The sequence below is a fragment of the Lepisosteus platostomus genome, chromosome 5 (genome assembly GCF_059453375.1).
Source record: "Lepisosteus platostomus isolate fLepPlt1 chromosome 5, fLepPlt1.hap1, whole genome shotgun sequence".
Lineage (NCBI taxonomy): Eukaryota > Metazoa > Chordata > Actinopteri > Semionotiformes > Lepisosteidae > Lepisosteus > Lepisosteus platostomus.
The window spans coordinates 57,549,940-57,569,939 of record NC_142615.1 but is presented as its reverse complement, the minus strand read 5'-3'; the positions used below and the strand labels follow the sequence as shown (position 1 = coordinate 57,569,939).

The window sequence follows — 20,000 nt, the reverse complement described above, 5'->3', positions numbered from 1 at the left end:
AGCTTTTAAGCGCAGGAGGCGCACTATCCCCGCTCGCTGGCTCATTCCCCTGTTCACACGTGCAGTGCGGCTTGTCTGTCTGTTTATTTGTCAGCTTTGGCGAGACACGGGTGCTTGTGTATTAGCGTGAGCGTTTTTTATTCTGATCAGGAACAGTTTAACAAGTCCGCAAAGGATCGAGGAAAGGTTTATCGCCAGCTGAAAAGAGACACAGCGCTTCGGCTGTGGAGACTTGTTCGGCTGGCGTTCGGAGAGTCGCGTTTTTCAGAATTGTATTGAGATCGTTTTCCACAGAGCTCAGATGTCAAAGCACAGCAGCAGCTCTCCACAGCGATCCTCTATAGCGCCCTTTCTCCCGCAGCTCCGTCCTCATTGGAAGGAAGCAAGAGTGAAAGGCTGAAGTGAAATAGAGCGGGGACGAAGGCAGTGAAGAGAGAGAACGTGGGAAGAAGAGAAAAACGCAAGGGAAAAAAAGCAGCGTCGTAAAAGAGGTGACGGAGCTGTCCTCTCAATAAGAAGGGTGCCAGCGAGCCTTGCTCTCGCTTACGGCCACACCCCCTTGAGCACGACTGATCTCGTCTGATCTTGGAAGCTAAACAGGGATGGGCCTGGTTAGTACTTGGATGGGAGACCGCCTGGGAGTACCAGGTGCTGTAAGCTTTTAAGCGCAGGAGGCGCCCTATCCCCGCTCGCTCGCTCATTCCCCTGTTCACACGTGCAGTGCGGCTTGTCCGTCTGTTTATTTGTCAGCTTTGGCGAGACACGGGTGCTTGTGTATTAGCGTGAGCGTTTTTTATTCTGATCAGGAACAGTTTTACAAGTCCGCAAAGGATCGAGGAAAGGTTTATCGCCAGCTGAAAAGAGACACAGCGCTTCGGCTGTGGAGACTTGTTCGGCTGGCGTTCGGAGAGTCGCGTTTTTCAGAATTGTATTGAGATCGTTTTCCACAGAGCTCAGATGTCAAAGCACAGCAGCAGCTCTCCACAGCGATCCTCTATAGCGCCCTTTCTCCCGCAGCTCCGTCCTCATTGGAAGGAAGCTAGAGTGAAAGGATGAAGTGAAATAGAGCGGGGACGAAGGCAGTGAAGAGAGAGAACGTGGGAAGAAGAGAAAAACGCAAGGGAAAAAAAGCAGCGTCGTAAAAGAGGTGACGGAGCTGTCCTCTCAATAAGAAGGGTGCCAGCGAGCCTTGCTCTCGCTTACGGCCGCACCCCCTTGAGCACGCCTGATCTCGTCTGATCTCAGAAGCTAAACAGGGATGGGCCTGGTTAGTACTTGGATGGGAGACCACCTGGGAATACCAGGTGCTGTAAGCTTTTAAGCGCAGGAGGCGCCCTATCCCCGCTCGCTCGCTCATTCCCCTGTTCACACGTGCAGTGCGGCTTGTCCGTCTGTTTATTTGTCAGCTTTGGCGAGACACGGGTGCTTGTGTATTAGCGTGAGCGTTTTTTATTCTGATCAGGAACAGTTTTACAAGTCCGCAAAGGATCGAGGAAAGGTTTATCGCCAGCTGAAAAGAGACACAACGCTTCGGCTGTGGAGACTTGTTCGGCTGGCGTTCGGAGAGTCGCGTTTTTCAGAATTGTATTGAGATCGATTTCCACAGAGCTCAGATGTCAAAGCACAGCAGCAGCTCTCCACAGCGAAACTCTATAGCGCCCTTTCTCCCGCAGCTCCGTCCTCATTGGAAGGAAGCAAGAGTGAAAGGCTGAAGTGAAATAGAGCGGGGACGAAGGCAGTGAAGAGAGAGAACGTGGGAAGAAGAGAAAAACGCAAGGGAAAAAAAGCAGCGTCGTAAAAGAGGTGACGGAGCTGTCCTCTCAATAAGAAGGGTGCCAGCGAGCCTTGCTCTCGCTTGCGGCCACACCCCCTTGAGCACGCCTGATCTCGTCTGATCTCGGAAGCTAAACAAGGATGGGCCTGGTTAGTACTTGGATGGGAGACCGCCTGGGCATACCAGGTGCTGTAAGCTTTTAAGCGCAGGAGGCGCACTATCCCCGCTCGCTGGCTCATTCCCCTGTTCACACGTGCAGTGCGGCTTGTCCGTCTGTTTATTTGTCAGCTTTGGCGAGACACGGGTGCTTGTGTATTAGCGTGAGCGTTTTTTATTCTGATCAGGAACAGTTTAACAAGTCCGCAAAGGATCGAGGAAAGGTTTATCGCCAGCTGAAAAGAGACACAGCGCTTCGGCTGTGGAGACTTGTTCGGCTGGCGTTCGGAGAGTCGCGTTTTTCAGAATTGTATTGAGATCGTTTTCCACAGAGCTCAGATGTCAAAGCACAGCAGCAGCTCTCCACAGCGATCCTCTATAGCGCCCTTTCTCCCGCAGCTCCGTCCTCATTGGAAGGAAGCAAGAGTGAAAGGCTGAAGTGAAATAGAGCGGGGACGAAGGCAGTGAAGAGAGAGAACGTGGGAAGAAGAGAAAAACGCAAGGGAAAAAAAGCAGCGTCGTAAAAGAGGTGACGGAGCTGTCCTCTCAATAAGAAGGGTGCCAGCGAGCCTTGCTCTCGCTTACGGCCACACCCCCTTGAGCACGCCTGATCTCGTCTGATCTTGGAAGCTAAACAGGGATGGGCCTGGTTAGTACTTGGATGGGAGACCGCCTGGGAGTACCAGGTGCTGTAAGCTTTTAAGCGCAGGAGGCGCCCTATCCCCGCTCGCTCGCTCATTCCCCTGTTCACACGTGCAGTGCGGCTTGTCCGTCTGTTTATTTGTCAGCTTTGGCGAGACACGGGTGCTTGTGTATTAGCGTGAGCGTTTTTTATTCTGATCAGGAACAGTTTTACAAGTCCGCAAAGGATCGAGGAAAGGTTTATCGCCAGCTGAAAAGAGACACAGCGCTTCGGCTGTGGAGACTTGTTCGGCTGGCGTTCGGAGAGTCGCGTTTTTCAGAATTGTATTGAGATCGTTTTCCACAGAGCTCAGATGTCAAAGCACAGCAGCAGCTCTCCACAGCGATCCTCTATAGCGCCCTTTCTCCCGCAGCTCCGTCCTCATTGGAAGGAAGCTAGAGTGAAAGGATGAAGTGAAATAGAGCGGGGACGAAGGCAGTGAAGAGAGAGAACGTGGGAAGAAGAGAAAAACGCAAGGGAAAAAAAGCAGCGTCGTAAAAGAGGTGACGGAGCTGTCCTCTCAATAAGAAGGGTGCCAGCGAGCCTTGCTCTCGCTTACGGCCACACCCCCTTGAGCATGCCTGATCTCGTCTGATCTGGGAAGCTAAACAGGGATGGGCCTGGTTAGTACTTGGATGGGAGACCGCCTGGGAATACCAGGTGCTGTAAGCTTTTAAGCGCAGGAGGCGCACTATCCCCGCTCGCTCGCTCATTCCCCTGTTCACACGTGCAGTGCGGCTTGTCCGTCTGTTTATTTGTCAGCTTTGGCGAGACGCGGGTGCTTGTGTATTAGCGTGAGCGTTTTTTATTCTGATCAGGAACAGTTTTACAAGTCCGCAAAGGATCGAGGAAAGGTTTATCGCCAGCTGAAAAGAGACACAGCGCTTCGGCTGTGGAGACTTGTTCGGCTGGCGTTCGGAGAGTCGCGTTTTTCAGAATTGTATTGAGATCGTTTTCCACAGAGCTCAGATGTCAAAGCACAGCAGCAGGTCTCCACAGCGATCCTCTATAGCGCCCTTTCTCCCGCAGCTCCGTCCTCATTGGAAGGAAGCAAGAGTGAAAGGCTGAAGTGAAATAGAGCGGGGACGAAGGCAGTGAAGAGAGAGAACGTGGGAAGAAGAGAAAAACGCAAGGGAAAAAAAGCAGCGTCGTAAAAGAGGTGACGGAGCTGTCCTCTCAATAAGAAGGGTGCCAGCGAGCCTTGCTCTCGCTTACGGCCACACCCCCTTGAGCACCACTGATCTCGTCTGATCTCGGAAGCTAAACAGGGATGGGCCTGGTTAGTACTTGGATGGGAGACCGCCTGGGAATACCAGGTGCTGTAAGCTTTTAAGCGCAGGAGGCGCCCTATCCCCGCTTGCTCGCTCATTCCCCTGTTCACACGTGCAGTGCGGCTTGTCCGTCTGTTTATTTGTCAGCTTTGGCGAGACACGGGTGCTTGTGTATTAGCGTGAGCGTTTTTTATTCTGATCAGGAACAGTTTTACAAGTCCGCAAAGGATCGAGGAAAGGTTTATCGCCAGCTGAAAAGAGACACAGCGCTTCGGCTGTGGAGATTTGTTCGGCTGGCGTTCGGAGCGTCGCGTTTTTCAGAATTGTATTGAGATCGTTTTCCACAGAGCTCAGATGTCAAAGCACAGCAGCAGCTCTCCACAGCGATCCTCTATAGCGCCCTTTCTCCCGCAGCTCCGTCCTCATTGGAAATAAGCAAGAGTGAAAGGCTGAATGAAATAGAGCGGGGACGAAGGCAGTGAAGAGAGAGAACGTGGGAAGAAGAGAAAAACGCAAGGGAAAAAAAGCAGCGTCGTAAAAGAGGTGACGGAGCTGTCCTCTCAATAAGAAGGGTGCCAGCGAGCCTTGCTCTCGCTTATGGCCACACCCCCTTGAGCACGCCTGATCTCGTCTGATCTCGGAAGCTAAACAGAGATGGGCCTGGTTAGTACTTGGATGAGAGACCGCCTGGGAATACCAGGTGCTGTAAGCTTTTAAGCGCAGGAGGCGCCCTATCCCCGCTCGCTCGCTCATTCCCCTGTTCACACGTGCAGTGCGGCTTGTCCGTCTGTTTATTTGTCAGCTTTGGCGAGACACGGGTGCTTGTGTATTAGCGTGAGCGTTTTTTATTCTGATCAGGAACAGTTTTACAAGTCCGCAAAGGATCGAGGAAAGGTTTATCGCCAGCTGAAAAGAGACACAGCGCTTCGGCTGTGGAGACTTGTTCGGCTGGCGTTCGGAGAGTCGCGTTTTTCAGAATTGTATTGAGATCGTTTTCCACAGAGCTCAGATGTCAAAGCACAGCAGCAGCTCTCCACAGCGATCCTCTATAGCGCCCTTTCTCCCACAGCTCCGTCCTCATTGGAAGGAAGCAAGAGTGAAAGGATGAAGTGAAATAGAGCGGGGACGAAGACAGTGAAGAGAGAGAACGTGGGAAGAAGAGAAAAACGCAAGGGAAAAAAAGCAGCGTCGTAAAAGAGGTGACGGAGCTGTCCTCTCAATAAGAAGGGTGCCAGCGAGCCTTCCTCTCGCTTGTGGCCACACCCCCTTGAGCACGCCTGATCTCGTCTGATCTCGGAAGCTAAACAGGGATGGGCCTGGTTAGTACTTGGATGGGAGACCGCCTGGGAATACCAGGTGCTGTAAGCTTTTAAGCGCAGGAGGCGCCCTATCCCCGCTCGCTCGCTCATTCCCCTGTTCACACGTGCAGTGCGGCTTGTCCGTCTGTTCATTTCTCAGCTTTGGTGAGACACGGGTGCTTGTGTATTAGCGTGAGCGTTTTTTATTCTGATCAGGAACAGTTTTACAAGTCCGCAAAGGATCGAGGAAAGGTTTATCGCCAGCTGAAAAGAGACACAGCGCTTCGGCTGTGGAGACTTGTTCGGCTGGCGTTCGGAGAGTCGCGTTTTTCAGAATTGTATTGAGATCGTTTTCCACAGAGCTCAGATGTCAAAGCACAGCAGCAGCTCTCCACAGCGATCCTCTATAGCGCCCTTTCTCCCGCAGCTCCGTCCTCATTGGAAGGAAGCAAGAGTGAAAGGCTGAAGTGAAATAGAGCGGGGACGAAGGCAGTGAAGAGAGAGAACGTGGGAAGAAGAGAGAAACGCAAGGGAAAAAAAGCAGCGTCGTAAAAGAGGTGACGGAGCTGTCCTCTCAATAAGAAGGGTGCCAGCGAGCCTTGCTCTCGCTTACGGCCACACCCCCTTGAGCACGCCTGATCTCGTCTGATCTCGGAAGCTAAACAGGGATGGGCCTGGTTAGTACTTGGATGGGAGACCGCCTGGGAATACCAGGTGCTGTAAGCTTTTAAGCGCAGGAGGCGCCCTATCCCCGCTCGCTCGCTCATTCCCCTGTTCACACGTGCAGTGCGGCTTGTCCGTCTGTTTATTTGTCAGCTTTGGCGAGACACGGGTGCTTGTGTATTAGCGTGAGCGTTTTTTATTCTGATCAGGAACAGTTTTACAAGTCCGCAAAGGATCGAGGAAAGGTTTATCGCCAGCTGAAAAGAGACACAGCGCTTCGGCTGTGGAGACTTGTTCGGCTGGCGTTCGGAGAGTCGCGTTTTTCAGAATTGTATTGAGATCGTTTTCCACAGAGCTCAGATGTCAAAGCACAGCAGCAGCTCTCCACAGCGATCCTCTATAGCGCCCTTTCTCCCGCAGCTCCGTCCTCATTGGAAGGAAGCAAGAGTGAAAGGCTGAAGTGAAATAGAGCGGGGACGAAGGCAGTGAAGAGAGAGAACGTGGGAAGAAGAGAAAAACGCAAGGGAAAAAAAGCAGCGTCGTAAAAGAGGTGACGGAGCTGTCCTCTCAATAAGAAGGGTGCCAGCGAGCCTTGTTCTCGCTTACGGCCACACCCCCTTGAGCACGCCTGATCTCGTCTGATCTCGGAAGCTAAACAGGGATGGGTCTGGTTAGTACTTGGATGGGAGACCGCCTGGGAATACCAGGTGCTGTAAGCTTTTAAGCGCAGGAGGCGCCCTATCCCCGCTCGCTCGCTCATTCCCCTGTTCACACATGCAGTGCGGCTTGTCCGTCTGTTTATTTGTCAGCTTTGGCGAGATACGGGTGCTTGTGTATTAGCGTGAGCGTTTTTTATTCTGATCAGGAACAGTTTTACAAGTCCGCAAAGGATCGAGGAAAGGTTTATTGCCAGCTGAAAAGAGACACAGCGCTTCGGCTGTGGAGACTTGTTCGGCTGGCGTTCGGAGAGTCGCGTTTTTCAGAATTGTATTGAGATCGTTTTCCACAGAGCTCAGATGTCAAAGCACAGCAGCAGCTCTCCACAGCGATCCTCTATAGCGCCCTTTCTCCCGCAGCTCCGTCCTCATTGGAAGGAAGCAAGAGTGAAAGGATGAAGTGAAATAGAGCGGGGACGAAGACAGTGAAGAGAGAGAACGTGGGAAGAAGAGAAAAACGCAAGGTAAAAAAAGCAGCGTCGTAAAAGAGGTGACGGAGCTGTCCTCTCAATAAGAAGGGTGCCAGCGAGCCTTGCTCTCGCTTGTGGCCACACCCCCTTGAGCACACCTGATCTCGTCTGATCTCGGAAGCTAAACAGGGATGGGCCTGGTTAGTACTTGGATGGGAGACCGCCTGGGAATACCAGGTGCTGTAAGCTTTTAAGCGCAGGAGGCGCCCTATCCCCGCTCGCTCGCTCATTCCCCTGTTCACACGTGCAGTGCGGCTTGTCCGTCTGTTTATTTGTCAGCTTTGGCGAGACACGGGTGCTTGTGTATTAGCGTGAGCGTTTTTTATTCTGATCAGGAACAGTTTTACAAGTCCGCAAAGGATCGAGGAAAGGTTTATCGCCAGCTGAAAAGAGACACAGCGCTTCGGCTGTGGAGACTTGTTCGGCTGGCGTTCGGAGAGTCGCGTTTTTCAGAATTGTATTGAGATCGTTTTCCACAGAGCTCAGATGTCAAAGCACAGCAGCAGCTCTCCACAGCGATCCTCTATAGCGCCCTTTCTCCCGCAGCTCCGTCCTCATTGGAAGGAAGCAAGAGTGAAAGGCTGAAGTGAAATAGAGCGGGGACGAAGGCAGTGAAGAGAGAGAACGTGGGAAGAAGAGAAAAACGCAAGGGAAAAAAAGCAGCGTCGTAAAAGAGGTGACGGAGATGTCCTCTCAATAAGAAGGGTGCCAGCGAGCCTTGCTCTAGCTTACGGCCACACCCCCTTGAGCACGCCTGATCTTGTCTGATCTCGGAAGCTAAACAGGGATGGGCCTGGTTAGTACTTGGATGGGAGACCGCCTGGGAATACCAGGTGCTGTAAGCTTTTAAGCGCAGGAGGCGCCCTATCCCCGCTCGCTCGCTCATTCTCCTGTTCACACGTGCAGTGCGGCTTGTCCGTCTGTTTATTTGTCAGCTTTGGTGAGACACGGGTGCTTGTGTATTAGCGTGAGCGTTTTTTATTCTGATCAGGAACAGTTTTACAAGTCCGCAAAGGATCGAGGAAAGGTTTATCGCCAGCTGAAAAGAGACACAGCGCTTCGGCTGTGGAGATTTGTTCGGCTGGCGTTCGGAGAGTCGCGTTTTTCAGAATTGTATTGAGATCGTTTTCCACAGAGCTCAGATGTCAAAGCACAGCAGCAGCTCTCCACAGCAATCCTCTATAGCGCCCTTTCTCCCGCAGCTCCGTCCTCATTGGAAGGAAGCAAAAGTGAAAGGCTGAAGTGAAATAGAGCGGGGACAAAGGCAGTGAAGAGAGAGAACGTGGGAAGAAGAGAAAAACGCAAGAGAAAAAAAGCAGCGTTGTAAAAGAGGTGACGGAGCTGTCCTCTCAATAAGAAGGGTGCCAGCGAGCCTTGCTCTCGCTTATGGCCACACCCCCTTGAGCACGCCTGATCTCGTCTGATCTCGGAAGCTAAACAGGGATGGGCCTGGTTAGTACTTGGATGGGAGACCGCCTGGGAATACCAGGTGCTGTAAGCTTTTAAGCGCAGGAGGCGCCCTATCCCCGCTCGCTCGCTCATTCCCCTGTTCACACGTGCAGTGCGGCTTGTCCGTCTGTTTATTTGTCAGCTTTGGCGAGACACGGGTGCTTGTGTATTAGCGTGAGCGTTTTTTATTCTGATCAGGAACAGTTTTACAAGTCCGCAAAGGATCGAGGAAAGGTTTATCGCCAGCTGAAAAGAGACACAGCGCTTCGGCTGTGGAGACTTGTTCGGCTGGCGTTCGGAGAGTCGCGTTTTTCAGAATTCTATTGAGATCGTTTTCCACAGAGCTCAGATGTCAAAGCACAGCAGCAGCTCTCCACAGCGATCCTCTATAGCGCCCTTTCTCCCGCAGCTCCGTCCTCATTGGAAGGAAGCAAGAGTGAAAGGCTGAAGTGAAATAGAGCGGGGACGAAGGCAGTGAAGAGAGAGAACGTGGGAAGAAGAGAAAAACGCAAGGGAAAAAAAGCAGCGTCGTAAAAGAGGTGACGGAGCTGTCCTCTCAATAAGAAGGGTGCCAGCGAGCCTTGCTCTCGCTTACGGCCACACCCCCTTGAGCACGCCTGATCTCGTTTGATCTCGGAAGCTAAACAGGGATGGGCCTGGTTAGTACTTGGATGGGAGACCGCCTGGGAATACCAGGTGCTGTAAGCTTTTAAGCGCAGGAGGCGCCCTATCCCCGCTCGCTCGCTCATTCTCCTGTTCACACGTGCAGTGCGGCTTGTCCGTCTGTTTATTTGTCAGCTTTGGTGAGACACGGGTGCTTGTGTATTAGCGTGAGCGTTTTTTATTCTGATCAGGAACAGTTTTACAAGTCCGCAAAGGATCGAGGAAAGGTTTATCGCCAGCTGAAAAGAGACACAGCGCTTCGGCTGTGGAGATTTGTTCGGCTGGCGTTCGGAGAGTCGCGTTTTTCAGAATTGTATTGAGATCGTTTTCCACAGAGCTCAGATGTCAAAGCACAGCAGCAGCTCTCCACAGCAATCCTCTATAGCGCCCTTTCTCCGGCAGCTCCGTCCTCATTGGAAGGAAGCAAAAGTGAAAGGCTGAAGTGAAATAGAGCGGGGACAAAGGCAGTGAAGAGAGAGAACGTGGGAAGAAGAGAAAAACGCAAGAGAAAAAAAGCAGCGTTGTAAAAGAGGTGACGGAGCTGTCCTCTCAATAAGAAGGGTGCCAGCGAGCTTTGCTCTCGCTTATGGCCACACCCCCTTGAGCACGCCTGATCTCGTCTGATCTCGGAAGCTGAACAGGGATGGGCCTGGTTAGTACTTGGATGGGAGACCGCCTGGGAATACCAGGTGCTGTAAGCTTTTAAGCGCAGGAGGCGCCCTATCCCCGCTCGCTCGCTCATTCCCCTGTTCACACGTGCAGTCCGGCTTGTCCGTCTGTTTATTTGTCAGCTTTGGCGAGACACGGGTGCTTGTGTATTAGCGTGAGCGTTTTTTATTCTGATCAGGAACAGTTTAACAAGTCCGCAAAGGATCGAGGAAAGGTTTATCGCCAGCTGAAAAGAGACACAGCGCTTCGTCTGTGGAGACTTGTTCGGCTGGCGTTCGGAGAGTCGCGTTTTTCAGAATTGTATTGAGATCGTTTTCCACAGAGCTCAGATGTCAAAGCACAGCAGCAGCTCTCCACAGCGATCCTCTATAGCGCCCTTTCTCCCGCAGCTCCGTCCTCATTGGAAATAAGCAAGAGTGAAAGGCTGAAGTGAAATAGAGCGGGGACGAAGGCCGTGAAGAGAGAGAACGTGGGAAGAAGAGAAAAACGCAAGGGAAAAAAAGCAGCGTCGTAAAAGAGGTGACGGAGCTGTCCTCTCAATAAGAAGGGTGCCAGCGAGCTTTGCTCTCGCTTACGGCCACACCCCCTTGAGCACGCCTGATCTCGTCTGATCTCGGAAGCTAAACAGGGATGGGCCTGGTTAGTACTTGGATGGGAGACCGCCTGGGAATACCAGGTGCTGTAAGCTTTTAAGCGCAGGAGGCGCCCTATCCCCGCTCGCTCGCTCATTCCCCTGTTCACACGTGCAGTGCGGCTTGTCCATCTGTTTATTTGTCAGCTTTGGCGAGACACGGGTGCTTGTGTATTAGCGTGAGCGTTTTTTATTCTGATCAGGAACAGTTTAACAAGTCCGCAAAGGATCGAGGAAAGGTTTATCGCCAGCTGAAAAGAGACACAGCGCTTCGGCTGTGGAGACTTGTTCGGCTGGCGTTCGGAGAGTCGCGTTTTTCAGAATTGTATTGAGATCGTTTTCCACAGAGCTCAGATATCAAAGCACAGCAGCAGCTCTCCACAGCGATCCTCTATAGCGCCCTTTCTCCCGCAGCTCCGTCCTCATTGGAAGGAAGCAAGAGTGAAAGGCTGAAGTGAAATAGAGCGGGGACGAAGGCAGTGAAGAGAGAGAACGTGGGAAGAAGAGAAAAACGCAAGGGAAAAAAAGCAGCGTCGTAAAAGAGGTGACGGAGATGTCCTCTCAATAAGAAGGGTGCCAGCGAGCCTTGCTCTCGCTTATGGCCACACCCCCTTGAGCACGCCTGATCTCGTCTGATCTCGGAAGCTAAACAGGGATGGGCCTGGTTAGTACTTGGATGGGAGACCGCCTGGGAATACCAGGTGCTGTAAGCTTTTAAGCGCAGGAGGCGCCCTATCCCCGCTCGCTCGCTCATTCCCCTGTTCACACGTGCAGTGCGGCTTGTCCGTCTGTTTATTTGTCAGCTTTGGCGAGACACGGGTGCTTGTGTATTAGCGTGAGCGTTTTTTATTCTGATCAGGAACAGTTTTACAAGTCCGCAAAGGATCGAGGAAAGGTTTATCGCCAGCTGAAAAGAGACACAGCGCTTCGGCTGTGGAGACTTGTTCGGCTGGCGTTCGGAGAGTCGCGTTTTTCAGAATTCTATTGAGATCGTTTTCCACAGAGCTCAGATGTCAAAGCACAGCAGCAGCTCTCCACAGCGATCCTCTATAGCGCCCTTTCTCCCGCAGCTCCGTCCTCATTGGAAGGAAGCAAGAGTGAAAGGCTGAAGTGAAATAGAGCGGGGACGAAGGCAGTGAAGAGAGAGAACGTGGGAAGAAGAGAAAAACGCAAGGGAAAAAAAGCAGCGTCGTAAAAGAGGTGACGGAGCTGTCCTCTCAATAAGAAGGGTGCCAGCGAGCCTTGCTCTCGCTTACAGCCACACCCCCTTGAGCACGCCTGATCTCGTCTGATCTCGGAAGCTAAACAGGGATGGGCCTGGTTAGTACTTGGATGGGAGACCGCCTGGGAATACCAGGTGCTGTAAGCTTTTAAGCGCAGGAGGCGCCCTATCCCCGCTCGCTCGCTCATTCCCCTGTTCACACGTGCAGTGCGGCTTGTCCGTCTGTTTATTTGTCAGCTTTGGCGAGACACGGGTGCTTGTGTATTAGCGTGAGCGTTTTTTATTCTGATCAGGAACAGTTTTACAAGTCCGCAAAGGATCGAGGAAAGGTTTATCGCCAGCTGAAAAGAGACACAGCGCTTCGGCTGTGGAGACTTGTTCGGCTGGCGTTCGGAGAGTCGCGTTTTTCAGAATTGTATTGAGATCGATTTCCACAGAGCTCAGATGTCAAAGCACAGCAGCAGCTCTCCACAGCGATCCTCTATAGCGCCCTTTCTCCCGCAGCTCCGTCCTCATTGGAAGGAAGCAAGAGTGAAAGGCTGAAGTGAAATAGAGCGGGGACGAAGGCAGTGAAGAGAGAGAACGTGGGAAGAAGAGAAAAACGCAAGGGAAAAAAAGCAGCGTCGTAAAAGAGGTGACGGAGCTGTCCTCTCAATAAGAAGGGTGCCAGCGAGCCTTGCTCTCGCTTACGGCCACACCCCCTTGAGCACGCCTGATCTCGTCTGATCTTGGAAGCTAAACAGGGATGGGCCTGGTTAGTACTTGGATGGGAGACCGCCTGGGAATACCAGGTGCTGTAAGCTTTTAAGCGCAGGAGGTGCCCTATCCCCGCTCGCTCGCTCATTCCCCTGTTCACACGTGCAGTGCGGCTTGTCCGTCTGTTTATTTGTCAGCTTTGGCGAGACACGGGTGCTTGTGTATTAGCGTGAGCGTTTTTTATTCTGATCAGGAACAGTTTTACAAGTCCGCAAAGGATCGAGGAAAGGTTTATCGCCAGCTGAAAAGAGACACAGCGCTTCGGCTGTGGAGACTTGTTCGGCTGGCGTTCGGAGAGTCGCGTTTTTCAGAATTGTATTGAGATCGTTTTCCACAGAGCTCAGATGTCAAAGCACAGCAGCAGCTCTCCACAGCGATCCTCTATAGCGCCCTTTCTCCCGCAGCTCCGTCCTCATTGGAAGGAAGCAAGAGTGAAAGGCTGAAGTGAAATAGAGCGGGGACGAAGGCAGTGAAGAGAGAGAACGTGGGAAGAAGAGAAAAACGCAAGGGAAAAAAAGCAGCGTCGTAAAAGAGGTGACGGAGCTGTCCTCTCAATAAGAAGGGTGCCAGCGAGCCTTGCTCTCGCTTACGGCCACACCCCCTTGAGCACGCCTGATCTCGTCTGATCTTGGAAGCTAAACAGGGATGGGCCTGGTTAGTACTTGGATGGGAGACCGCCTGGGAATACCAGGTGCTGTAAGCTTTTAAGCGCAGGAGGCGCCCTATCCCCGCTCGCTCGCTCATTCCCCTGTTCACACGTGCAGTGCGGCTTGTCCGTCTGTTTATTTGTCAGCTTTGGCGAGACACGGGTGCTTGTGTATTAGCGTGAGCGTTTTTTATTCTGATCAGGAACAGTTTTACAAGTCCGCAAAGGATCGAGGAAAGGTTTATCGCCAGCTGAAAAGAGACACAGCGCTTCGGCTGTGGAGACTTGTTCGGCTGGCGTTCGGAGAGTCGCGTTTTTCAGAATTGTATTGAGATCGATTTCCACAGAGCTCAGATGTCAAAGCACAGCAGCAGCTCTCCACAGCGATCCTCTATAGCGCCCTTTCTCCCGCAGCTCCGTCCTCATTGGAAGGAAGCAAGAGTGAAAGGCTGAAGTGAAATAGAGCGGGGACGAAGGCAGTGAAGAGAGAGAACGTGGGAAGAAGAGAAAAACGCAAGGGAAAAAGAGCAGCGTCGTAAAAGAGGTGACGGAGCTGTCCTCTCAATAAGAAGGGTGCCAGCGAACCTTGCTCTCGCTTACGGCCACACCCCCTTGAGCACGCCTGATCTCGTCTGATCTCGGAAGCTAAACAGGGATGGGCCTGGTTAGTACTTGGATGGGAGACCGCCTGGGAATACCAGGTGCTGTAAGCTTTTAAGCGCAGGAGGCGCACTATCCCCGCTCGCTCGCTCATTCCCCTGTTCACACGTGCAGTGCGGCTTGTCCGTCTGTTTATTTGTCAGCTTTGGCGAGACGCGGGTGCTTGTGTATTAGCGGGAGCGTTTTTTATTCTGATCAGGAACAGTTTTACAAGTCCGCAAAGGATCGAGGAAAGGTTTATCGCCAGCTGAAAAGATACACAGCGCTTCGGCTGTGGAGAGTTGTTCGGCTGGCGTTCGGAGAGTCGCGTTTTTCAGAATTGTATTGAGATCGTTTTCCACAGAGCTCAGATGTCAAAGCACAGCAGCAGGTCTCCACAGCGATCCTCTATAGCGCCCTTTCTCCCGCAGCTCCGTCCTCATTGGAAGGAAGCAAAAGTGAAAGGCTGAAGTGAAATAGAGCGGGGACGAAGGCAGTGAAGAGAGAGAACGTGGGAAGAAGAGAAAAACGCAAGGGAAAAAAAGCAGCGTCGTAAAAGAGGTGACGGAGCTGTCCTCTCAATAAGAAGGGTGCCAGCGAGCCTTGCTCTCGCTTACGGCCACACCCCCTTGAGCACGCCTGATCTCGTCTGATTTCGGAAGCTAAACAGGGATGGGTATGGTTAGTACTTGGATGGGAGACCGCCTGGGAATACCAGGTGCTGTAAGCTTTTAAGCGCAGGAGGCGCCCTATCCCCGCTCGCTCGCTCATTCCCCTGTTCACAAGTGCAGTGCGGCTTGTCCGTCTGTTTATTTGTCAGCTTTGGCGAGACACGGGTGCTTGTGTATTAGCGTGAGCATTTTTTATTCTGATCAGGAACAGTTTTACAAGTCCGCAAAGGATCGAGGAAAGGTTTATCGCCAGCTGAAAAGAGACACAGCGCTTCGGCTGTGGAGACTTGTTCGGCTGGCGTTCGGAGAGTCGCGTTTTTCAGAATTGTATTGAGATCGTTTTCCACAGAGCTCAGATGTCAAAGCACAGCAGCAGCTCTCCACAGCGATCCTCTATAGCGCCCTTTCTCCCGCAGCTCCGTCCTCATTGTAAGGAAGCAAGAGTGAAAGGCTGAAGTGAAATAGAGCGGGGACGAAGGCAGTGAAGAGAGAGAACGTGGGAAGAAGAGAAAAACGCAAGGGAAAAAAAGCAGCGTCGTAAAAGAGGTGACGGAGCTGTCCTCTCAATAAGAAGGGTGCCAGCGAGCCTTGCTCTCGCTTACGGCCACACCCCCTTGAGCACGCCTGATCTCGTCTGATTTCGGAAGCTAAACAGGGATGGGCCTGGTTAGTACTTGGATGGGAGACCGCCTGGGAATACCAGGTGCTGTAAGCTTTTAAGCGCAGGAGGCGCCCTATCCCCGCTCGCTCGCTCATTCCCCTGTTCACACGTGCAGTGCGGCTTGTCCGTCTGTTTATTTGTCAGCTTTGGCGAGACACGGGTGCTTGTGTATTAGCGTGAGCGTTTTTTATTCTGATCAGGAACAGTTTTACAAGTCCGCAAAGGATCGAGGAAAGGTTTATCGCCAGCTGAAAAGAGACACAGCGCTTCGGCTGTGGAGACTTGTTCGGCTGGCGTTCGGAGAGTCGCGTTTTTCAGAATTGTATTGAGATCGTTTTCCACAGAGCTCAGATGTCAAAGCACAGCAGCAGCTCTCCACAGCGATCCTCTATAGCGCCCTTTCTCCCGCAGCTCCGTCCTCATTGGAAGGAAGCAAGAGTGAAAGGCTGAAGTGAAATAGAGCGGGGACGAAGGCAGTGAAGAGAGAGAACGTGGGAAGAAGAGAAAAACGCAAGGGAAAAAGAGCAGCGTCGTAAAAGAGGTGACGGAGCTGTCCTCTCAATAAGAAGGGTGCCAGCGAACCTTGCTCTTGCTTACGGCCACACCCCCTTGAGCACGCCTGATCTCGTCTGATCTCGGAAGCTAAACAGGGATGGGCCTGGTTAGTACTTGGATGGGAGACCGCCTGGGAATACCAGGTGCTGTAAGCTTTTAAGCGCAGGAGGCGCCCTATCCCCGCTCGCTCGCTCATTCCCCTGTTCACACGTGCAGTGCGGCTTGTCCGTCTGTTTATTTGTCAGCTTTGGCGAGACGCGGGTGCTTGTGTATTAGCGTGAGCGTTTTTTATTCTGATCAGGAACAGTTTTACAAGTCCGCAAAGGATCGAGGAAAGGTTTATCGCCAGCTGAAAAGAGACACAGCGCTTCGGCTGTGGAGACTTGTTCGGCTGGCGTTCGGAGAGTCGCGTTTTTCAGAATTGTATTGAGATCGTTTTCCACAGAGCTCAGATGTCAAAGCACAGCAGCAGGTCTCCACAGCGATCCTCTATAGCGCCCTTTCTCCCGCAGCTCCGTCCTCATTGGAAGGAAGCAAAAGTGAAAGGCTGAAGTGAAATAGAGCGGGGACGAAGGCAGTGAAGAGAGAGAACGTGGGAAGAAGAGAAAAACGCAAGGGAAAAAAAGCAGCGTCGTAAAAGAGGTGACGGAGCTGTCCTCTCAATAAGAAGGGTGCCAGCGAGCCTTGCTCTCGCTTACGGCCACACCCCCTTGAGCACGCCTGATCTCGTCTGATCTCGGAAGCTAAACAGGGATGGGCCTGCTTAGTACTTGGATGGGAGACCGCCTGGGAATACCAGGTGCTGTAAGCTTTTAAGCGCAGGAGGCGCCCTATCCCCGCTCGCTCGCTCATTCCCCTGTTCACACGTGCAGTGCGGCTTGTCCGTCTGTTTATTTGTCAGCTTTGGCGAGACACGGGTGCTTGTGTATTAGCGTGAGCGTTTTTTATTCTGATCAGGAACAGTTTAACAAGTCCGCAAAGGATCGAGGAAAGGTTTATCGCCAGCTGAAAAGAGACACAGCGCTTCGGCTGTGGAGACTTGTTCGGCTGGCGTTCGGAGAGTCGCGTTTTTCAGAATTGTATTGAGATCGTTTTCCACAGAGCTCAGATGTCAAAGCACAGCAGCAGCTCTCCACAGCGATCCTCTATAGCGCCCTTTCTCCCGCAGCTCCGTCCTCATTGGAAGGAAGCAAGAGTGAAAGGCTGAAGTGAAATAGAGCGGGGACGAAGGCAGTGAAGAGAGAGAACGTGGGAAGAAGAGAAAAACGCAAGGGAAAAAAAGCAGCGTCGTAAAAGAGGTGACGGAGCTGTCCTCTCAATAAGAAGGGTGCCAGCGAGCCTTGATCTCGCTTACGGCAACACCCCCTTGAGCACGCCTGATCTCGTCTGATCTCGGAAGCTAAACAGGGATGGGCCTGGTTAGTACTTGGATGGGAGACCGCCTGGGAATACCAGGTGCTGTAAGCTTTTAAGCGCAGGAGGCGCCCTATCCCCGCTCGCTCGCTCATTCCCCTGTTCACACGTGCAGTGCGGCTTGTCCGTCTGTTTATTTGTCAGCTTTGGCGAGACACGGGTGCTTGTGTATTAGCGTGAGCGTTTTTTATTCTGATCAGGAACAGTTTTACAAATCCGCAAAGGATCGAGGAAAGGTTTATCGCCAGCTGAAAAGAGACACAGCGCTTCGGCTGTGGAGACTTGTTCGGCTGGCGTTCGGAGAGTCGCGTTTTTCAGAATTGTATTGAGATCGTTTTCCACAGAGCTCAGATGTCAAAGCACAGCAGCAGCTCTCCACAGCGATCCTCTATAGCGCCCTTTCTCCCGCAGCTCCGTCCTCATTGTAAGGAAGCAAGAGTGAAAGGCTGAAGTGAAATAGAGCGGGGACGAAGGCAGTGAAGAGAGAGAACGTGGGAAGAAGAGAAAAACGCAAGGGAAAAAAAGCAGCGTCGTAAAAGAGGTGACGGAGCTGTCCTCTCAATAAGAAGGGTGCCAGCGAGCCTTGCTCTTGCTTATGGCCACACCCCCTTGAGCACGCCTGATCTCGTCTGATCTCGGAAGCTAAACAGGGATGGGCCTGGTTAGTACTTGGATGGGAGACCGCCTGGGAATACCAGGTGCTGTAAGCTTTTAAGCGCAGGAGGCGCCCTATCCCCGCTCGCTTGCTCATTCCCCTGTTTACACGTGCAGTGCGGCTTGTCCGTCTGTTTATTTGTCAGCTTTGGCGAGACACGGGTGCTTGTGTATTAGCGTGAGCGTTTTTTATTCTGATCAGGAACAGTTTTACAAGTCCGCAAAGGATCGAGGAAAGGTTTATCGCCAGCTGAAAAGAGACACAGCGCTTCGGCTGTGGAGACTTGTTCGGCTGGCGTTCGGAGAGTCGCGTTTTTCAGAATTGTATTGAGATCGATTTCCACAGAGCTCAGATGTCAAAGCACAGCAGCAGGTCTCCACAGCGATCCTCTATAGCGCCCTTTCTCCCGCAGCTCCGTCCTCATTGGAAGGAAGCAAGAGTGAAAGGCTGAAGTGAAATAGAGCGGGGACGAAGGCAGTGAAGAGAGAGAACGTGGAAAGAAGAGAAAAACGCAAGGGAAAAAAGCAGCGTCGTTAAAGAGGTGACGGAGCTGTCCTCTCAATAAGAAGGGTGCCAGCGAGCCTTGCTCTTGCTTACGGCCACACCCCCTTGAGCACGCCTGATCTCGTCTGATCTCGGAAGCTAAACAGGGATGGGCCTGGTTAGTACTTGGATGGGGGACCGCCCGGGAATACCAGGTGCTGTAAGCTTTTAAACGCAGGAGGCGCCCTATCCCCGCTCGCTCGCTCATTCCCCTGTTCACACGTGCAGTGCGGCTTGTCCGTCTGTTTATTTGTCAGCTTTGGCGAGACACGGGTGCTTGTGTATTAGCGTGAGCGTTTTTTATTCTGATCAGGAACAGTTTTACAAGTCCGCAAAGGATCGAGGAAAGGTTTATCGCCAGCTGAAAAGAGACACAGCGCTTCGGCTGTGGAGACTTGTTCGGCTGGCGTTCGGAGAGTCGCGTTCTTCAGAATTGTATTGAGATCGTTTTCCACAGAGCTCAGATGTCAAAGCACAGCAGCAGCTCTCCACAGCGATCCTCTATAGCGCCCTTTCTCCCGCAGCTCCGTCCTCATTGGAAGGAAGCAAGAGTGAAAGGCTGAAGTGAAATAGAGCGGGGACGAAGGCAGTGAAGAGAGAGAACGTGGGAAGAAGAGAAAAACGCAAGGGAAAAAAAGCAGCGTCGTAAAAGAGGTGACGGAGCTGTCCTCTCAATAAGAAGGGTGCCAGCGAGCCTTGTTCTCGCTTACGGCCACACCCCCTTGAGCACGCCTGATCTCGTCTGATCTCGGAAGCTAAACAGGGATGGGCCTGGTTAGTACTTGGATGGGAGACCGCCTGGGAATCCCAGGTGCTGTAAGCTTTTAAGCGCAGGAGGCGCCCTATCCCCGCTCGCTCGCTCATTCCCCTGTTCACACGTGCAGTGCGGCTTGTCCGTCTGTTTATTTGTCAGCTTTGGCGAGACACGGGTGCTTGAGTATTAGCGTGAGCGTTTTTTATTCTGATCAGGAACAGTTTTACAAGTCCGCAAAGGATCGAGGAAAGGTTTATCGCCAGCTGAAAAGAGACACAGCGCTTCGGCTGTGGAGACTTGTTCGGCTGGCGTTCGGAGAGTCGCGTTTTTCAGAATTGTATTGAGATCGTTTTCCACAGAGCTCAGATGTCAAAGCACAGCAGCAGGTCTCCACAGCGATCCTCTATAGCGCCCTTTCTCCCGCAGCTCCGTCCTCATTGGAAGGAAGCAAGAGTGAAAGGCTGAAGTGAAATAGAGCGGGGACGAAGGCAGTGAAGAGAGAGAACGTGGAAAGAAGAGAAAAACGCAAGGGAAAAAAGCAGCGTCGTAAAAGAGGTGACGGAGCTGTCCTCTCAATAAGAAGGGTGCCAGCGAGCTTTGCTCTCGCTTACGGCCACACCCTCTTGAGCACGCCTGATCTTGTCTGATCTTGGAAGCTAAACAGGGATGGGCCTGGTTAGTACTTGGATGGGAGACCGCCTGGGAATCCTAGGTGCTGTAAGCTTTCAAGCGCAGGAGGCGCCCTATCCCCGCTCGCTCGCTCATTCCCCTGTTCACACGTGCAGTGCGGCTTGTCCGTTTGTTTATTTGTCAGCTTTGGCGAGACACGGGTGTTTGTGTATTAGCGTGAGCGTTTTTTATTCTGATCAGGAACAGTTTAACAAGTCCGCAAAGGATCGAGGAAAGGTTTATCGCCAGCTGAAAAGAGACACAGCGCTTCGGCTGTGGAGACTTGTTCAGCTGGCGTTCGGAGAGTCGCGTTTTTCAGAATTGTATTGAGATCGTTTTCAACAGAGCTCAGATGTCAAAGCACAGCAGCAGCT

The 20,000-nt window shown here is 52.3% G+C and overlaps 15 non-coding genes and 16 pseudogenes across 15 annotated transcripts in view; all 31 read left to right on the top strand.

The window, feature by feature from the left end:
* Positions 1-4, top strand: part of LOC148670111 (5S ribosomal RNA) — a 119-nt gene extending 115 nt beyond the window's left edge. Inside the window, exon 1 of the ribosomal RNA XR_015938036.1 lies at positions 1-4. This exon is cut by the window's left edge and continues 115 nt beyond it. This is a non-coding gene — a ribosomal RNA (5S ribosomal RNA).
* A 537-nt stretch (positions 5-541) lies between these two features.
* Positions 542-660, top strand: LOC148670110 (5S ribosomal RNA; annotated as a pseudogene).
* A 537-nt stretch (positions 661-1,197) lies between these two features.
* LOC148670109 (5S ribosomal RNA) lies at positions 1,198-1,316 on the top strand. The gene has a single exon (XR_015938342.1). It is a non-coding gene; the product is annotated as a 5S ribosomal RNA (ribosomal RNA).
* A 537-nt stretch (positions 1,317-1,853) lies between these two features.
* On the top strand, positions 1,854-1,972 carry LOC148670108 (5S ribosomal RNA; annotated as a pseudogene).
* A 537-nt stretch (positions 1,973-2,509) lies between these two features.
* On the top strand, positions 2,510-2,628 carry LOC148670107 (5S ribosomal RNA; annotated as a pseudogene).
* Positions 2,629-3,165: 537 nt separating this feature from the next.
* LOC148670106 (5S ribosomal RNA) lies at positions 3,166-3,284 on the top strand (annotated as a pseudogene).
* Positions 3,285-3,821: 537 nt separating this feature from the next.
* Positions 3,822-3,940, top strand: LOC148670105 (5S ribosomal RNA; annotated as a pseudogene).
* Positions 3,941-4,476: 536 nt separating this feature from the next.
* Positions 4,477-4,595, top strand: LOC148670104 (5S ribosomal RNA; annotated as a pseudogene).
* Positions 4,596-5,132: 537 nt separating this feature from the next.
* Positions 5,133-5,251, top strand: LOC148670103 (5S ribosomal RNA; annotated as a pseudogene).
* Positions 5,252-5,788: 537 nt separating this feature from the next.
* Positions 5,789-5,907, top strand: LOC148670102 (5S ribosomal RNA). Its single transcript, XR_015937783.1, has one exon. It is a non-coding gene; the product is annotated as a 5S ribosomal RNA (ribosomal RNA).
* Positions 5,908-6,444: 537 nt separating this feature from the next.
* On the top strand, positions 6,445-6,563 carry LOC148670101 (5S ribosomal RNA; annotated as a pseudogene).
* Positions 6,564-7,100: 537 nt separating this feature from the next.
* On the top strand, positions 7,101-7,219 carry LOC148670100 (5S ribosomal RNA). Its single transcript, XR_015938168.1, has one exon. It is a non-coding gene; the product is annotated as a 5S ribosomal RNA (ribosomal RNA).
* A 537-nt stretch (positions 7,220-7,756) lies between these two features.
* On the top strand, positions 7,757-7,875 carry LOC148670099 (5S ribosomal RNA; annotated as a pseudogene).
* Positions 7,876-8,412: 537 nt separating this feature from the next.
* Positions 8,413-8,531, top strand: LOC148670098 (5S ribosomal RNA). Its single transcript, XR_015938307.1, has one exon. It is a non-coding gene; the product is annotated as a 5S ribosomal RNA (ribosomal RNA).
* A 537-nt stretch (positions 8,532-9,068) lies between these two features.
* Positions 9,069-9,187, top strand: LOC148670097 (5S ribosomal RNA). Its single transcript, XR_015938119.1, has one exon. It is a non-coding gene; the product is annotated as a 5S ribosomal RNA (ribosomal RNA).
* A 537-nt stretch (positions 9,188-9,724) lies between these two features.
* Positions 9,725-9,843, top strand: LOC148670096 (5S ribosomal RNA; annotated as a pseudogene).
* Positions 9,844-10,380: 537 nt separating this feature from the next.
* Positions 10,381-10,499, top strand: LOC148670095 (5S ribosomal RNA). Its single transcript, XR_015937782.1, has one exon. It is a non-coding gene; the product is annotated as a 5S ribosomal RNA (ribosomal RNA).
* A 537-nt stretch (positions 10,500-11,036) lies between these two features.
* On the top strand, positions 11,037-11,155 carry LOC148670094 (5S ribosomal RNA). Its single transcript, XR_015938306.1, has one exon. It is a non-coding gene; the product is annotated as a 5S ribosomal RNA (ribosomal RNA).
* Positions 11,156-11,692: 537 nt separating this feature from the next.
* Positions 11,693-11,811, top strand: LOC148670093 (5S ribosomal RNA). The gene has a single exon (XR_015938089.1). It is a non-coding gene; the product is annotated as a 5S ribosomal RNA (ribosomal RNA).
* Positions 11,812-12,348: 537 nt separating this feature from the next.
* On the top strand, positions 12,349-12,467 carry LOC148670092 (5S ribosomal RNA; annotated as a pseudogene).
* Positions 12,468-13,004: 537 nt separating this feature from the next.
* On the top strand, positions 13,005-13,123 carry LOC148670091 (5S ribosomal RNA; annotated as a pseudogene).
* A 537-nt stretch (positions 13,124-13,660) lies between these two features.
* Positions 13,661-13,779, top strand: LOC148670090 (5S ribosomal RNA). The gene has a single exon (XR_015937781.1). It is a non-coding gene; the product is annotated as a 5S ribosomal RNA (ribosomal RNA).
* Positions 13,780-14,316: 537 nt separating this feature from the next.
* On the top strand, positions 14,317-14,435 carry LOC148670089 (5S ribosomal RNA; annotated as a pseudogene).
* Positions 14,436-14,972: 537 nt separating this feature from the next.
* LOC148670088 (5S ribosomal RNA) lies at positions 14,973-15,091 on the top strand (annotated as a pseudogene).
* A 537-nt stretch (positions 15,092-15,628) lies between these two features.
* Positions 15,629-15,747, top strand: LOC148670087 (5S ribosomal RNA). Its single transcript, XR_015937780.1, has one exon. It is a non-coding gene; the product is annotated as a 5S ribosomal RNA (ribosomal RNA).
* Positions 15,748-16,284: 537 nt separating this feature from the next.
* On the top strand, positions 16,285-16,403 carry LOC148670086 (5S ribosomal RNA; annotated as a pseudogene).
* A 537-nt stretch (positions 16,404-16,940) lies between these two features.
* LOC148670085 (5S ribosomal RNA) lies at positions 16,941-17,059 on the top strand. Its single transcript, XR_015938507.1, has one exon. It is a non-coding gene; the product is annotated as a 5S ribosomal RNA (ribosomal RNA).
* Positions 17,060-17,596: 537 nt separating this feature from the next.
* LOC148670084 (5S ribosomal RNA) lies at positions 17,597-17,715 on the top strand. The gene has a single exon (XR_015938305.1). It is a non-coding gene; the product is annotated as a 5S ribosomal RNA (ribosomal RNA).
* A 536-nt stretch (positions 17,716-18,251) lies between these two features.
* Positions 18,252-18,370, top strand: LOC148670083 (5S ribosomal RNA). Its single transcript, XR_015938400.1, has one exon. It is a non-coding gene; the product is annotated as a 5S ribosomal RNA (ribosomal RNA).
* Positions 18,371-18,907: 537 nt separating this feature from the next.
* On the top strand, positions 18,908-19,026 carry LOC148670082 (5S ribosomal RNA). The gene has a single exon (XR_015938178.1). It is a non-coding gene; the product is annotated as a 5S ribosomal RNA (ribosomal RNA).
* A 536-nt stretch (positions 19,027-19,562) lies between these two features.
* Positions 19,563-19,681, top strand: LOC148670081 (5S ribosomal RNA; annotated as a pseudogene).
* The last annotated feature ends 319 nt before the right edge of the window (positions 19,682-20,000 follow it).